This window comes from Amphibalanus amphitrite, unplaced genomic scaffold (assembly GCF_019059575.1).
Source record: "Amphibalanus amphitrite isolate SeventyFive unplaced genomic scaffold, NRLGWU_Aamphi_draft 000008F_arrow, whole genome shotgun sequence".
NCBI lineage: Eukaryota > Metazoa > Arthropoda > Thecostraca > Balanomorpha > Balanidae > Amphibalanus > Amphibalanus amphitrite.
The window spans coordinates 91,912-107,365 of record NW_024881504.1 but is presented as its reverse complement, the minus strand read 5'-3'; positions in this window follow the sequence as shown (position 1 = coordinate 107,365).

The window sequence follows — 15,454 nt, the reverse complement described above, 5'->3', positions numbered from 1 at the left end:
TCTTGCAATGCATCTTTCGTATATCAAGCGAACCTTTCACTTCCATCGCCCGTTTACAGTTATCAATCAAATCAGAAGCATGCACATATCGATAGATCTGAACCTATACACAGAAGACATTTTGTAGAGTACCTGACCGAGCCTAGGTATGCAGTGGAGCCCGTGAGCCGCCCAACCGCAGCTGCCTCATGAACTTAATGATAGGTCTGAACCTCAGATTGGCCAGAGCTTGGCCGTCAATGACTAGCTTATTTATATCCACAGTTTTAGTGACTTACACTGTAAAAAATATTGACTAGCCCCTCGTCAAATGATTCTCAACGCTAAATGTCGGGGTACAGACTAGTTTTGCATCCTACTTTTGACACACGCTGCGAGCCCCTGGCTTGTTTTGTGTTCGTCAGATGACAGTTACCAGGTGTCGGTTAGTTTTTACCACGTCCCAAAAATAGCTGGAGCGTTTCTGCCTTGTTTTGGAAGCAGGTCCTCGTTAATGCTGTGTATGATTACAAAGTACCTAGTAACAATAATAACGAAAAACAATGTCAAAACGAGGGCGGCTTGTTTAGTGACGATGCTGAAAAGAAGCATCGTCTTGTTCCTACTTAACGAATGAAGCTCAAACTAGGTCAAAACTAACGTACTGCTCAACCCATAGTCAGATGACCAGCAGATCCTACGCCGCCCAATCCAGTCATCGAATTTGCCAGCGAATTCGTTTGAAGACCATCATATTATTAAATATCGGTGGTCTTCAAACGAAATCCCTTACCAGTTTGATGACGAATTCATCCGGCCCATTCCAAAAACGCTCAAGATAAAATGAAAGTGTATTTCTGAAATAATGTGCTTTCTTGCAATGCACCTTTCGTATATCAAGCGAATCTTTCACTTCCAGCGCCCGTTTACAGTTATCAATCGAATCAGAAGCATGCACATACCTATCGATAGATCTGAACCTAAGAACACAGAAGACATTTTGTAGAGTACCTGTCTGAGCCTATGCAGTGGAGCCCGTGAGCCGCCCAACCGCAGCTGCCTCATGAACTTGATGATAGGTCTGAACCTCAGATTGGCCAGAGCTTGGCCGTCAATAACCAGCTTATTTATATCCACAGTTGTAGTGACTTAGGGTTTGGAATTTGCCAAACCTAAGTTTTGATTACCAAGAGAAGTTTTGTACTTCTTGCACTTGCCCTTTCTTCATAACTTTGGCGGAAATCGTCGTAGTGAAACTTCAGTGTTCCGTTAGCTGTCGGTTCTTGAGAGAGTTGGCCAGGCCGGACACCGGGGGCGGCTCCACAACTTTCGAAAAATTAAACCTAATTCCTATTGCACTGCATGGAGAGCAATTCATTTAAAATCGCTCTTGTCCCCCCCCCTCGACAACTTTGCAAACGTCTCTGCGCGATTTGGTTGAGAATAATGGCTTATGGCAAGTTATTGAATCAGAACGTCGATCACTGCAGGTCATATATCGGCAAGCAATTCTTCATAACTAGACACTGCACAAATGGAAACGATACAGGTTTGCCCAGTGATAAACACTCGCACTGCACAGACTCGCGCACCCCCGACCGAACGCGGCACGGCACAGCGCAACAGCTGGCGCCGGGAAGCCGGGAACGCATTAAGTGAAGGATTCACAGGTGTGCAACTTTATTGCGAACAATAAAAACCTACCGCAAACGATTAAAAAAAAGTTTTAGGGCAATCGGAAATACAAATGTATTGACTTATAGAAATAAAACTGTCATTCACCTTCCAAATAACCCAACAATTTATTTGCCGTAAAAAGTGTCTGGAAATGGAAAGTTGCTAACATGATTCAGCAAGTAGGGAAACGCAGCCGCTACCTGGCGAATAATCTCAGGCTGGTTTAGTGACGAGTGCATTGCTACGGCTTGTTCCTCAACCTTCACAGATTACTATGACAAAACTACCCCTAGTATTTTGATCATCCTGAGGCTGGCTTTCACCTAATAATTTGATGAGGGTCTTCCTCGTTTCGGATTGAGGCGAAAACAAACGTCAAACAACCTTGATGGTTAATTCAGCACTTCAAAACAAAGGTACACCTAGGGTATCATTACAATACCGGATCATAACGATCTGGATAGTTCTCAGCCTGTAAGCTAACTAAGCGGTAACTAGTCAAGTGGTAGGTACCGGAAGCATTGACAACCTGGTGACTGTTTCGAGACCCTTGTTTTGACACATAGCTCGTCAATATTTTTTACAGTGTAGGGTTTGGAATTTGCCAAACCTAAGTTTTGATTACCAAGAGAAGTTTTGTACTTCTTGCACTTGCCTTTTCTTCATAACTTTGGCGGAAATCGTCGTAGTGAAACTTCAGTGTTCCGTTAGCTGTCGGTTCTTGAGAGAGTTGGCCAGGCCGGACACCGGGGGCGGCTCCACAACTTTTGAAAAATTAAACCTAAGTCCTATTGCACTGCATGGAGAGCAATTCATTTAAAATCGCTCTTGTTCCCCCCCCCCCTCGACAACTTTGCAAACGTCTCTGCGCGATTTAGTTGAGAATAATGGCTTATGGCAAGTTATTGAATCAGAACGTCGATCACTGCAGGTCATATATCGGCAAGCAATTCTTCATAACTAGATGCTGCACAAATGGAAACGATACAGGTTTGCCCAGTGATAAACACTCGCACTTCACAGACGCACGCACCCCCGACCGAACGCGGCACGGCACACGGCGCAACTGGCGCCGGGAAGCCGGGAACGCATTAAGTGAAGGATTCACAGGTGCGCAACTTTATTGCGAGCGATGAAAACCTACCGTAAACCGGGGTGAGTTGATATGGATTTCGAGGTTTTTCTAGATTTCTTTAAAAGCCACATTCATTTACGGAATTCTTTTTGTGCCAGTTTCATGGCACATGCCTTGGGGAGGCAATCAGCAAAAATGAATAAAAAATGTATAAATTAAGCCCCTTTTTAAAAACGTCAAAATTCATATCAACTCACCCCCTGGGGGGTGGTGAGTTGATATGGTTTTGGATTTTTCAAAATATCTCGGCTAAAGAGGCTCAGAGGTGAGTTGATAAAATGCCAGTGTTTAAAAAAGGATGAGAGCCAATACATCCTGAAAGAAACTATCAGAAAAATGGTAGTAGTTTGGCAGCAGACCTCACATTCATGAAAACGCAATCATGTCCAACACAGCGCTATCAAAATGGCTTGATTTTAGCAGCATCATTTTTTCGCTCTATGATACTTAGTTTTACTTAGAACATTCTGAACTTGGCTAGTCACGTGTCCTCAAGCCAACGGTATCAAAACTGGCAATATATTTTGGAATTACAAGTGTATTTTCTTGTAATTAAAACACATTGTCAGTTGCGGGTCAAGGTTGATATGCCTCTGACAGAGATAATGGATTGAAATGAAAGAATACATATACTTCTGAGCTTTTGCTGACTGGTAGTCAACAAAATATTAATGAAGTGAAGTGAAGCGAATCTAATTCGGACTGTATTCTATCAGGTAAAATAAGCGACATAAAACAGAATTCGGCATCAAAAGCCAAAATTAACCCTCGCACTTATAGGCGGGCGAACGGACCACCTCGGCTTTTCGCACATAACTCGCGCAAAAAGCGGCCGATCGCGACGAAACTTTCAGTAACTCTCGAGTTTATCAATTTTACACATGTTCTAAAAATTTCATGACCCTGACTCAAATGGTTTTTGACTTGTGACCTGATTCTCGAGACCGCGCTTGGCCGGAATCGCGATTTGGCGTAGTCGGCTCACATTATCCGTGCATTTCCAGTCTTTGTGATTGTAACGTCCAAACATGTAAATGATGTTGGTCCCATGCAGTATTGTGGGTGTCAACTGTCAAGGTCACCTGAAGGTCAGGTCAGGTCATTGACCTTTGGTGACCTCGGTTCACTTTTTGGAGTTTTACATGTTTCTAGGGTAGTTTTTCGGGCCGATTTCGAATTTAACATGCCTTTGATCATTTACGAAGTAGTTTTAGTGCCTTCGTAACATGTTACGACACCGTCAGTGGTAGTTGACACTTGACACTCCCTATGGATAGCCGGCAGGACACCTACTGGTTGATCTGACCTGACCTGACCTGGCCTAAATGTACGAAGACATCTGTGATCAAAACTAACATGACATTCGTGATCAGCAACAGCCAAAAAATAATAAACTCGCTTTACGAACTTCAAATAACCCCCTATTTTCCCGACTTCTGGGTAATTGACCTGGCCTGGAAGGTTAACCAATGACCTAGGACCTTAAAGTTGGTTATCATCGGCTTCCTCTCGTCACGGGCAACACGCTCGTTTTTTTCCGCGAAGCTCTAGCTCCACCTGGGGCCAAACGACGATGGAATTACAACGGACCCCCCCCCCCTATACGTTAAACGCTGGCAAAACACGAATACGGGCGAGGGCTAAAACACCAGTCAATTTCTTTATATTGTTTGTTCCATTTCATTTTGTCACTCATTCTCGGTTGGCAACTGCCAAGCAGGAAAACTAATCAGTTTCACGAGATCAGAATTCTCGCGCTGTTTGCCATACAGAAACGACAGTTCTGTCATTTTCGAAACTACGGATAATTATAGCATTTTTTTTTTAAATCTGTATGTATATACATAGTTGTTCTATAGTGTTCCTTTGTAGCTTGTAGGGAGCCATCTTGAGACTTGACAGGGAGTTGTGCTGTGCCTTTTGCATGTTAACCCGCGCGGGGCTGGGGTCTCCAGCCGAACGCGCGGGGCTGGGGGGGGGTAAATTTTACCCCCCCTGTTATCTCCCGAACTAATGGTTCGATTTGGAAAATTCAAACGCCAATCGAAAGCTCTCATCACGAACTACTAAAAACATGTACTTAATTTAAAGTTTGAGGTCAAGGTCAAGGTCAGGTCAAGGGTACAAATTGCAAGTTTCTACAGTATCGGCCTTGCACCGTAGTTGCCGAAGAATGGAGTCATGGACTGAGACTGATCGCCCAAAACGTGTTCTTAGGCTACCAAGACAATATTAGTTGCATACAATATCATTCAGAGGTCAAGGTCAAGGTCAGGTCAGGTCAGGTCAGGTCACCAAAAAACAAAATATAGAAAAGGGCATGTGCGACACATGTTTTATGGGTCATTTTACTCATAGAATTCAATAGGCACACTCAATAAGTGATATGGACCACCTCTGGATGAATTTCAGGTCGAGGTCAGGTCAAGGTCAGGTCAAGTGAGGTCAAATTTTGAAGTTGGTTGTTAAGGCCTAAAAAGGTGTCTATCTGATGCAGTTTTTCACGGCGAATCGAATGGTGCTATTTTTGTTTCCGTACGAGGTCTAGAACTTCCAAAAAAGTCATTTTTCAAAAATTTTGTGTGTCGTGACGTCATAAAATTTTGAATAACTCCCACATTTTTGAACCGATTCTTCTAAAATATGGTATGTAGGTGCACATAGACCACTTCTCTGACATATATTCCGGTTTTTTCGATAGACTCAAAATTTTGGATTTTATAATGATTTTCCCAAAAAAGTCAGTTTTTTGAAAAAAATTAGGCAAAAATCCAACATTTTCAAAAAACCGAGATAGCCATTTGATAGACAAAGTAAAATTACGCATAACCTTTTTTGTTACGTCTTGATTCCTTTAAAAATGAAGATGTTAGCGGCGTTTGAACTTTTGCCGTTTTTGAGGCGAAAATGGCGAACATGACGTCACTAAAACGTCAATTTCTCAAAAATTTTCCGACGGATTTCGCTCAAATTTTCAGGGAACGTGTCAAATTGATGTAAGAAAAGGTACTGAAAGTTTGGCGGCGCTGCGCGCCGCCGTTTTTGAGATATCGCAAAAATTCGCGAGGGGGGGTAAAATTTACCCCCCCCCAGCCCCGCGCGGGTTAACCCGCGCCCCAGTGGCGGTCTCAGCCAACTTCGCCCTAGTGGGGGGGGCATATGTTACCACCCACCTCTAACTCAAAAACTAAGAGGGATAGAAAGACGCGGTAAAAAGCAGTAGATAGCTCTCAATGCGTACGTTTGAAAGTATTTCGGTCATTTTTCACCTTTGAGCAATATTGGGGTCACCAGAGGTCATCAAAGGTCAAAATTTGCCAATTGTCATTATATTTTTCAGAAAACATGCCGCTATCTCAGGAACTATGGTAGCTAGAAAAACGCATGGAACAGCAAACGATAGCTTTTGAGCTCTTCTTTTGAAAAGGTCATTATCAATATTGACCTCAGGTCAACGGTTTAGCCTCCAGAGGGCAAAAACTCCAAAAATAGCTGTTTTTACGAAAAGGGGTTTTCGACAATAACTTTTGACTACAAAACGCCACGGCATTTCTATTGCCAGAATCGTGTTCCCCTCGCCAAGACGCGTCGAATGAACTATAATTTGACCTTGAAAGGTCAACTTGAAAATTTGACCTCAGGTCAAGGTCATGACCTGACCGGAAAAGGTCATGTTGCATATCAGTCGATGCGTCTCAACAAGACAAACACAATGAGACCATCCCCAGCGTTCTATCTCTTTCCAATCGCGAGTTATTGGCAAAAAACTGTTTGTAGCCTCAAGTGACCTCAGATGACCTGTCTAGAGGCTATCAGCAAAAATGACACCTTGGTCATCACGAGTGGACTAAATCATTGTGATTCTGAAATATTTGGACTGTTCCCATGCGTACACACGGATCTAGAGGCATTTTCATTTTTCTCCATTGCCTTATAATGGTAAGGTCACGCCACTGACCTGACCTTAGGTCACGGATATGAAAAATCCGAGATATACAAATTGTAGGCGCCCATAACATCATGCAATCCACCAAGTTTGAAACCTTTCTGACAAACACTGCAGGCTAGACATGATTGCAAACTTTTTTTTAGGCTTGGTCAGTTAACTTGACCTGGTGACCTGACCCGACATGACCTGGGGTCAAAAATTTCACACATTGTCCAAAATTGATGTACAAAAAGCTACCCCAAGCGGCGCGGCGCTACGCGCCGCGCTTTTTTATTTACACGCGAAAAACGCGACAGGGTGGTAACATATGCCCCCCCCCACTGGGGCGAAGGTTAAGTATGTCCACAGAAAAACACTTTGGGGTCACTGATGTTAGTTGTCGGACCTTTGTCCCCGTCTTGAGTTGAGATGTTAGTTTCAAAACGTTTCGGCCAGTTACTCTCCGGCCGTCGTCACTCGTCAGGTGTTCTTTGACCCTCAGAAGGACCTGGATGTTGGTGGCGTTGCGCCGTACGCGTCAAACCGTTCGAAAGCTCCTGTAGTCAGCGGGAATCGAACTCGGGTTTCCCCGGTGATGGTACACGGTTCTAACCACTCCACTATCGAGGCAGATTTGAGTATGGCCGGAGAAGTTACTGGCTGAAGCGTTGTGAAACTAACATCTCAACTAAAGACGGGGACGAAAGTCCGACAACTAACATCAGTGATATTAACAGGCCTCGTCTCAAGCATTCAGAAAAAAAACTAAAGCTTTTGGGGGGTTGCTGGAATGATGTGGGGAGAGAAAAGGAGAAGAGTTGGTCTAATTGACTTTGTCTTACCTGCAGACACATATTTCATGCTAATTTGTATGCATACCAGCCTGGTATCAGCTCTTATCATGCATATCAACTCACCACTTAATGGCATATCAACTCACCACCTGTCACTTTTCTTAAAATTATAAAAAAGCGTTGTTATAGGTGAAACCCAAAACTACCTGGGATCAACAGTAAATTGATGGTAGTTTCTTTCCTAGTGCATGTTGTTCCATGAATATCCACCGTCTTTGCTGTAGGGTGGGGACTTTTCCTTAGTTTCAAAATCAGAAGGAAAAAAGGACTTTGAAAAAAGTAATGTGTTAAGAAGCCACTGCACCACATACATGCCTTTCTCAGCTATATGCATCACTTATTGGTTGCTTCACTTCACGGAAAAATAAAACTGAAAATTGGTTTACAAATGGATGAGCAGCACACATTTTAACATTTTTCGAGCAATTTATATCAACTCACCACCCCATATCAACTCACCCCGGTTTACGGTACCGCAAACGATTAAAAAAAAAGTTTTAGGGCAATCGGAAATACAAATGTATTGACTTATAGAAATGAAATTGTCATTCACCTTCCAAATAACCCAACAATTTATTTGCCGTAAAAAGTGTCTGGAAATGGAAAGTTGCAAACATGATTCAGCAAGTAGGGAAACGCAGCAGCTACCTGGCGAATAATATCAGGCTGGTTTAGTGACGAGTGCATTGCTACGGCTTGTTCCTCACCCTTCACAGATTACTATGACAAAACTACCCCTAGTATTTTGATCATCCTGAGGCTGGCTTTCACCTAATAATTTGATGAGGGTCTTCCTCGTTTCGGATTGAGGCGAAAACAAACGTCAAACAACCTTGATACTTAATTCAGCACTTCAAAACAAAGGTACACCTAGGGTATCATTACAATACCGGATCATAACGATCTGGATAGTTCTCAGTCTGTAAGCTAACTAAGCGGTAACTAGTCAAGTGGTAGGTACCGGAAGCATTGACAACCTGGTGACTGTTTCGAGACCCTTGTTTTGACACATAGCTCGTCAATATTTTTTACAGTGTAGTTAACTAGTGCCACTACTGGCCTTGAGCTAGTACCACTACTAGCCTTGGGGGCTAGTACAATTACTGGGTATGGATTAGTAGGCAGTGGCTAGTTACCATACCAGGCAGGGGCTATTATGACACCTAGTAGACGCACTACCCACGCTATTTACGTGCGTGTTGTCAAACTAGGTGGAGCACGGTGGTCGTATGCATACGAGGCACAGCCTTGTCGAACAAACTTGTTACTCGGCAACTAGCCTAAAATTAGCCAAATTTACACGCTCCTGCAATGTTATTTTTGCGCTGAGAATTCCTCTACACTGTAAAAAAACTTACAAGCCCCTCGTACACTGTAAAAAAATTCACTAGCTAATTTTGAAATTAGGCATTTTTTACGACTGCCTCCCTTGCACCTCGTTACAACATATATGGACATTAGTAGTCAGAGCCATGCACGTTAACAATGCCCTTTGTGGAACAAATGCCTACGAGCGAGAGCATGTTCAGGAACCTAATTTTGCGCAATGTTAATGAACTACGCACAGCCTGACAGTGTTACCCGCCGTTGGCTTGTTCTCGGCCAGTTTTTGGCGTGTCCCTCAATTAGGTCATTTTGCTATTAGCTCAGCTGACGAGGCCCCGGCTGGCACCTACTAAACGGATAACCTTGCGTGCAACCCCGCTTGTGGTCACGAACGCCTGCAGCTGGTAAACGTGCTGGTAAGCTTGCTTGGTAAGCGGCTTCGGATGGCTATGAGGATGTGCCTCATAGCTATCCTCGTCGCATGTTACAACCTAGGAGTCTGTGGCTGCTTTCAGAAGGAGTCCCCCCCGCATCCGGGAGCCGGCGTCCATTTTGTGTTGCGTCGCCATTACTGTGTGTGTCTGCCCAACTGCTCTTTGGCTTGATTGAAGGTGAGGCATCTTGTATCATTTGCTGTGTGCTCAACAAAAAGGTTGTCCATTTGTAAACAAAAGTTATTATGTTGTTGAGCTTCTTAGAAGATGTATAGTATCGCATAATGTTGCCCGTCGTTGGCAGAAGTGCGCCGGTATCGTCTATCCAAGTCAGAATAGCTATATGTTTGGGACGTAAACGCTTGTGGCAGGAATATATCACTTTATTCAACTTTAATTTAATCATTTTCTAGATTGGTATGCCTTATGATAATAATTATGTTTATATTCATTTTTTCACCCATTACAGACTTCTCTGGTAAAGAATGGGGCCATGTACATATCCTGGCCTACCTTCACCCCGCGACTGCCGCCGGTGCAGAGCTAATGAAAAATCACAAATGTTTGATGGTGGTTATTTAAGAAACCTGATTGCAAATTATTCAGTTAGTTGTTGTTGCTGTTGTTGTTGTTGTTATTGTTAAAGTTATAGTTATTGTCCTGGCGTTGTTATTGTTCTCGTTCTCGTTCTCGTGCCCGAATAAATGTGCTGCAGCGCTACTAAGTCTGTTTACTTGCGGGTGGCGGTCGAGAGTCGGGGGCACTGGTTGACGGAATTCCGTCGATGGAATTCCGTCGACCCAGTGCCTCGACCCCGAAGGCCAGAAGTGGTACTAGTAAACTAGTGCCACTACTGGCCTTGAGCTAGTACCACTACTAGCCTTGGGGGCTAGAACAATTACTGGGTATGGATTAGTAGGCAGTGGCTAGTTACCTTACCAGGCAGGGGCTATTATGACACCTAGTAGACGCACTACCCACGCTATTTACGTGCGTGTTGTCAAACTAGGTGGAGCACGGTGGTGGTATGCATACGAGGCACAGCCTCTTGTCGAACAAGCTTGTTACTCGGCAACTAGCCTAAAATTAGCCAAATTTACACGCTGCTGCAATGTTATTTTTGCGCTGAGAATTCCTCTACGAGGGGCTTGTAAGTTTTTTTTTACAGTGTACACTGTAAAAAAAAACTTACAAGCCCCTCGTAGAGGAATTCTCAGCGCAAAAATAACATTGCAGGAGCGTGTAAATTTGGCTAATTTTAGGCTAGTTGCCGAGTAACAAGCTTGTTCGACAAGGCTGTGCCTCGTATGCATACGACCACCGTGCTCCACCTAGTTTGACAACACGCACGTAAATAGCGTGGGTAGTGCGTCTATTAGGTGTCATAACATCCCCTGCTTGCTAAGGTAACTAGCCACTGCCTACTAATCCATACCCAGTAATGGTACTAGCCCCCAAGGCTAGTAATGGTACTAGCTCAAGGCCAGTAGTGGCACTAGTTAACTAGTACCACTACTGGCCTTCGGGGTCGAGGCACGGTCGACGGAATTCCGTCGACGGAATTCCGTCGACCAGTGCCCCCGACTCTCGACCGCCACCCGCAAGTAAACAGACTGAGTAGCGCTGCAACACATTTATTCGGGGACGAGAACGAGAACGAGAACAATAAAAACGCCAGGCCAATAAGTATAACTTTAACAACAACAACAACAACAACAACTACAACAACAACAACAACAACAACAACAACAACCAACTGAATAATTTTCAATAAGGTTTCTTAAATAACCACCATCAAACATTTGTGATTTTTTCATTAGCTCTGCACCGGCGGCAGTCGCGGGGTGCAGGTAGGCCAGGACATACCTACATGGCCCCATTCTTCACCAGAGAAGTCTGTAATGGGTGAAAAAAAACGAATATTAACATTATTATAACATTATTATTATCATAAGGCATACCAATCTGGAAAATGATTAAATTAAAGTTGAATAAAGTGATAGATTCCTGCCACAAGCTAGCTTAAGTCCCAAACATATAGCTATTCTGACTTGGATAGACGATACCGGCGCACTTCTGCCAACGACGGGCAACATTATGCGATACTATACATCTTCTAAGAAGCTCAACAACATAATAACTTTTGTTTACAAATTGACAACCTTTTTGTTGAGCACACAGCAAATGGTATACAAGATGCCTCACCTTCAATCAAGCCTAAAGAGCAGTTGGGCAGACACACACAGTAATGGCGACGCAACACAAAATGGACGCCGGCTCCCGAAAGCGGGGGGGGGGGACTCCTTCTGAAAGCAGCCACAGACTCCTAGGTTGTAACATGCGACGAGGATAGCTATGAGGCACATCCTCATAGCCATCCGAAGCCGCTTACCACGCAAGCTTGCCAGCACGTTTACCAGCTGCAGGCGTTCGTGACAACAAGCGGGGTTGCACGCAAGGTTATCCGTTTAGTAGGTGCCAGCCGGGGCCTCGTCAGCTGAGCTAATAGCGAAATGACCTAATTGAGGGACACGCTAAAAACTGGCCGAGAACAAGCCAACGGCGGGTAACACTGTGAGGCTGTGCGTAGTTCATTAACACTGCGCAAAATTAGGTTCCTGAACATGTTCTCGCTCGTAGGCATTTGTTCCACAAGCGGCATTGTTAACGTGCATGGCTCTGACTACTAATGTCCATATATGTTGTAACGAGGAGCAAGGGAGGCACTCGTAAAAAATGCCTAATTTCAAAATTAGCTAGTGAATTTTTTTTTACGTATAGAGGAATTCTCAGCGCAAAAATCACATTGCAGGAGCGTGTAAATTTGGCTAATTTTAGGCTAGTTGCCGAGTAACAAGCTTGTTCGACAAGGCTATGCCCCGTATGCATACGACCACCGTGCTCCACCTAGTTTGACAACACGCACGTAAATAGCGTGGGTAGTGCGTCTACTAGGTGTCATAATAGCCCCTGCCTGGTAAGGTAACTAGCCACTGCCTACTAATCCATACCCAGTAATTGTACTAGCCCCCAAGGCTAGTAGTGGTACTAGCTCAAGGCCAGTAGTGGCACTATTTAACTAGTACCACTACTGGCCTTCGGGGTCGAGGCACTGGGTCGACGGAATTCCGTCGACGGAATTCCGTCAACCAGTGCCCCCGACTCTCGACCGCCACCCGCAAGTAAACAGACTGAGTAGCGCTGCAGCACATTTATTCGGGCACAAGAACGAGAACGAGAACAATAACAACGCCAGGACAATAACTATAACTTTAACAACAACAACAACAACAACAACAACAACAACTAACTGAATAATTTGCAATCAGGTTTCTTAAATAACCACCATCAAACATTTGTGATTTTTCATTAAGCTCTGCACCGGCGGCAGTCGCGGGATGAAGGTAGGCCAGGACTATGTACATGGCCCCATTCTTTACCAGAGAAGTCTGTAATGGGTGAAAAAAACGAATATTAACATTATGATTATCATAAGGCATACCAATCTGGAAAATGATTAAACTTAAGTTGAATAAAGTGATATATTCCTGCCACAAGCTAGCTTACGTCCCAAACATATAGCTATTCTGACTTGGATAGACGATACCGGCGCACTTCTGCCAACGACGGGCAACATTATGCGATACTATACATCTTCTAAGAAGCTCAGCAACATAATAACTTTTGTTTACAAATGGACTACCTTTTTGTTGAGCACACAGCAAATGATACACGATGCCTCACCTTCAATCAAGCCAAAGAGCAGTTGGGCAGACACACACAGTAATGGCGACGCAACACAAAATGGACGCCGGCTCCCGGATGCGGGGGGGGGGGACTCCTTCTGAAAGCAGCCACAGACTCCTAGGCAAAACCGTTGACGATAGGTCAAATCTGAGACAATTGCTCAGAAAGAGCGTTAATAGGGCTATCGAATGCGCTTTTCCGCGGCGCTGTAGCTCTATTGGTTCCCGAGTTATGCGTTGGCTTCTTGGAAATTGTCGACATTCGACCTGAAAATCGGCGAAATTTTGCCTTCAATGACCTCTGGTGACCTGACCTTTGACCTGAGCAAAAAATTGACCGAAGTGATTTCCTCATTATTTTTTACGCTCTTTCGAACGCCGCCTTCCGCGTATCGCTACGTGGCCCAGGAGCCGAGTTAGAAGGGGGGGGGGGGTGTTCAAACACCCCCCCCCCCCCAGCAGGGCGTGGAAATCCAGGACCCCCAGCCGGGCGCGGGTTAATTACCCAGTAGGGCCTCTCACTGACCGACAAAGGGCCCTCAGAGACCGGTAACGGACCGTATGATGCCAACAATGGGCTTTTACAGGCCGGCAAGTGAGGGCCGGCAGCATCTTCAGGAGCCCTGTGGAGTCCTAAGAGATCGGCATGGTACTCTCAGACGCCGATGGGGCCCTCAGAGTTACCGGTGTGGGACCTTCAGAGTCGCCCATGTTGGGCCTCAGGAGACACTGGTGTCTCAGAGGTGGCGGTGTAGGGCCCTCAGACGTGTCTGTGTGGTGCCCTCACAGTCGCCGGCGAAGACTTTCAAAGGCATCGTTGTGGGGGTCCTCACTCCTCAGAGACACATGCATGGGTCAAGAGACCAGCACACTGTAAAAAAATTCACTAGCTAATTTTGAAATTAGGCATTTTTTACGAGTGCCTCCCTTGCACCTCGTTACAACATATATGGACATTAGTAGTCAGAACCATGCACGTTAACAATGCCCTTTGTGGAACAAATGCCTACGAGCGAGAGCATGTTCAGGAACCTAATTTTGCGCAATGTTAATGAACTACGCACAGCCTCACAGTGTTACCCGCCGTTGGCTTGTTCTCGGCCAGTTTTTGGCGTGTCCCTCAATTAGGTCATGTTGCTATTAGCTCAGCTGACGAGGCCCCGGCTGGCACCTACTAAACGGATAACCCTGCGTGCAACCCCGCTTGTTGTCACGAACGCCTGCAGCTGGTAAACGTGCTGGTAAGCTTGCGTGGTAAGCGGCTTCGGATGGCTATGAGGATGTGCCTCATAGCTACCCTCGTCGCATGTTAAAACCTAGGAGTCTGTGGCTGCTTTCAGAAGGAGTCCCCCCCCCCGCATCCGGGAGCCGGCGTCCATTTTGTGTTGCGTCGCCATTACTGTGTGTGTCTGCCCAACTGCTCTTTGGCTTGATTGAAGGTGAGGCATCTTGTATCATTTGCTGTGTGCTCAACAAAAAGGTAGTCCATTTGTAAACAAAAGTTATTATGTTGCTGAGCTTCTTAGAAGATGTATAGTATCGCATAATGTTGCCCGTCGTTGGCAGAAGTGCGCCGGTATCGTCTATCCAAGTCAGAATAGCTATATGTTTGGGACGTAAGCTAGCTTGTGGCAGGAATATATCACTTTATTCAACTTTAGTTTAATCATTTTCCAGATTGGTATGCCTTATGATAATCATTGTAAGCGCAGCCACTGCACTTGCCGTTCCGGTGAGCTCAGTTGCGCCATCTACCATGTGATCGCTTTCCTTTCCTTCCTGGAGATGGCACCACCGTACAGGGAACCGCTCAGGAGTTAGGGTTTTATTATAGTTCTTGCTCGAAGTGCCCGGATGTGGTTTTTTCGTCGTGTGAGGATTGACGTTTTTGGCGCAGTAAACTTGGCTGATGTTACTGAGGCTTTGAGTCTATGGATCTTGGTTGGACCGATAGATATAAACTATGTGATAATCTTTCCGCCATTATTGTTGGTAAGTTTGTAAATAGGTCACTAAAATGCAATGTATAAATATGAGATGTGAGACTTTGTCATGCAAAGGTGATTGAAATGGGTTTGGCATGTATGCTGCGTGCCCCCCCCCCCGCATGATGCTCAATGCTGTGCAGGTATATCTGTTAAACCGAATTGGTTTTTGTTTCTTTTTAGGAACCTATCCACTGGACGTGGTGTCTATCCACTGGACGTGGTGTCTATCCACCGGACGTGGTGTCTATCTATTGGACGCGGTGTGTCCACTGCACGTGGTGTCTGCTCACTGCACATGCATTGCCTGTCTGTCTCTGCACGCCTGCATCTGCTTGACGGCTGCTTCGAGTGGCGCTGCATGGACCCTTAAGCATAGGGCATGATTGT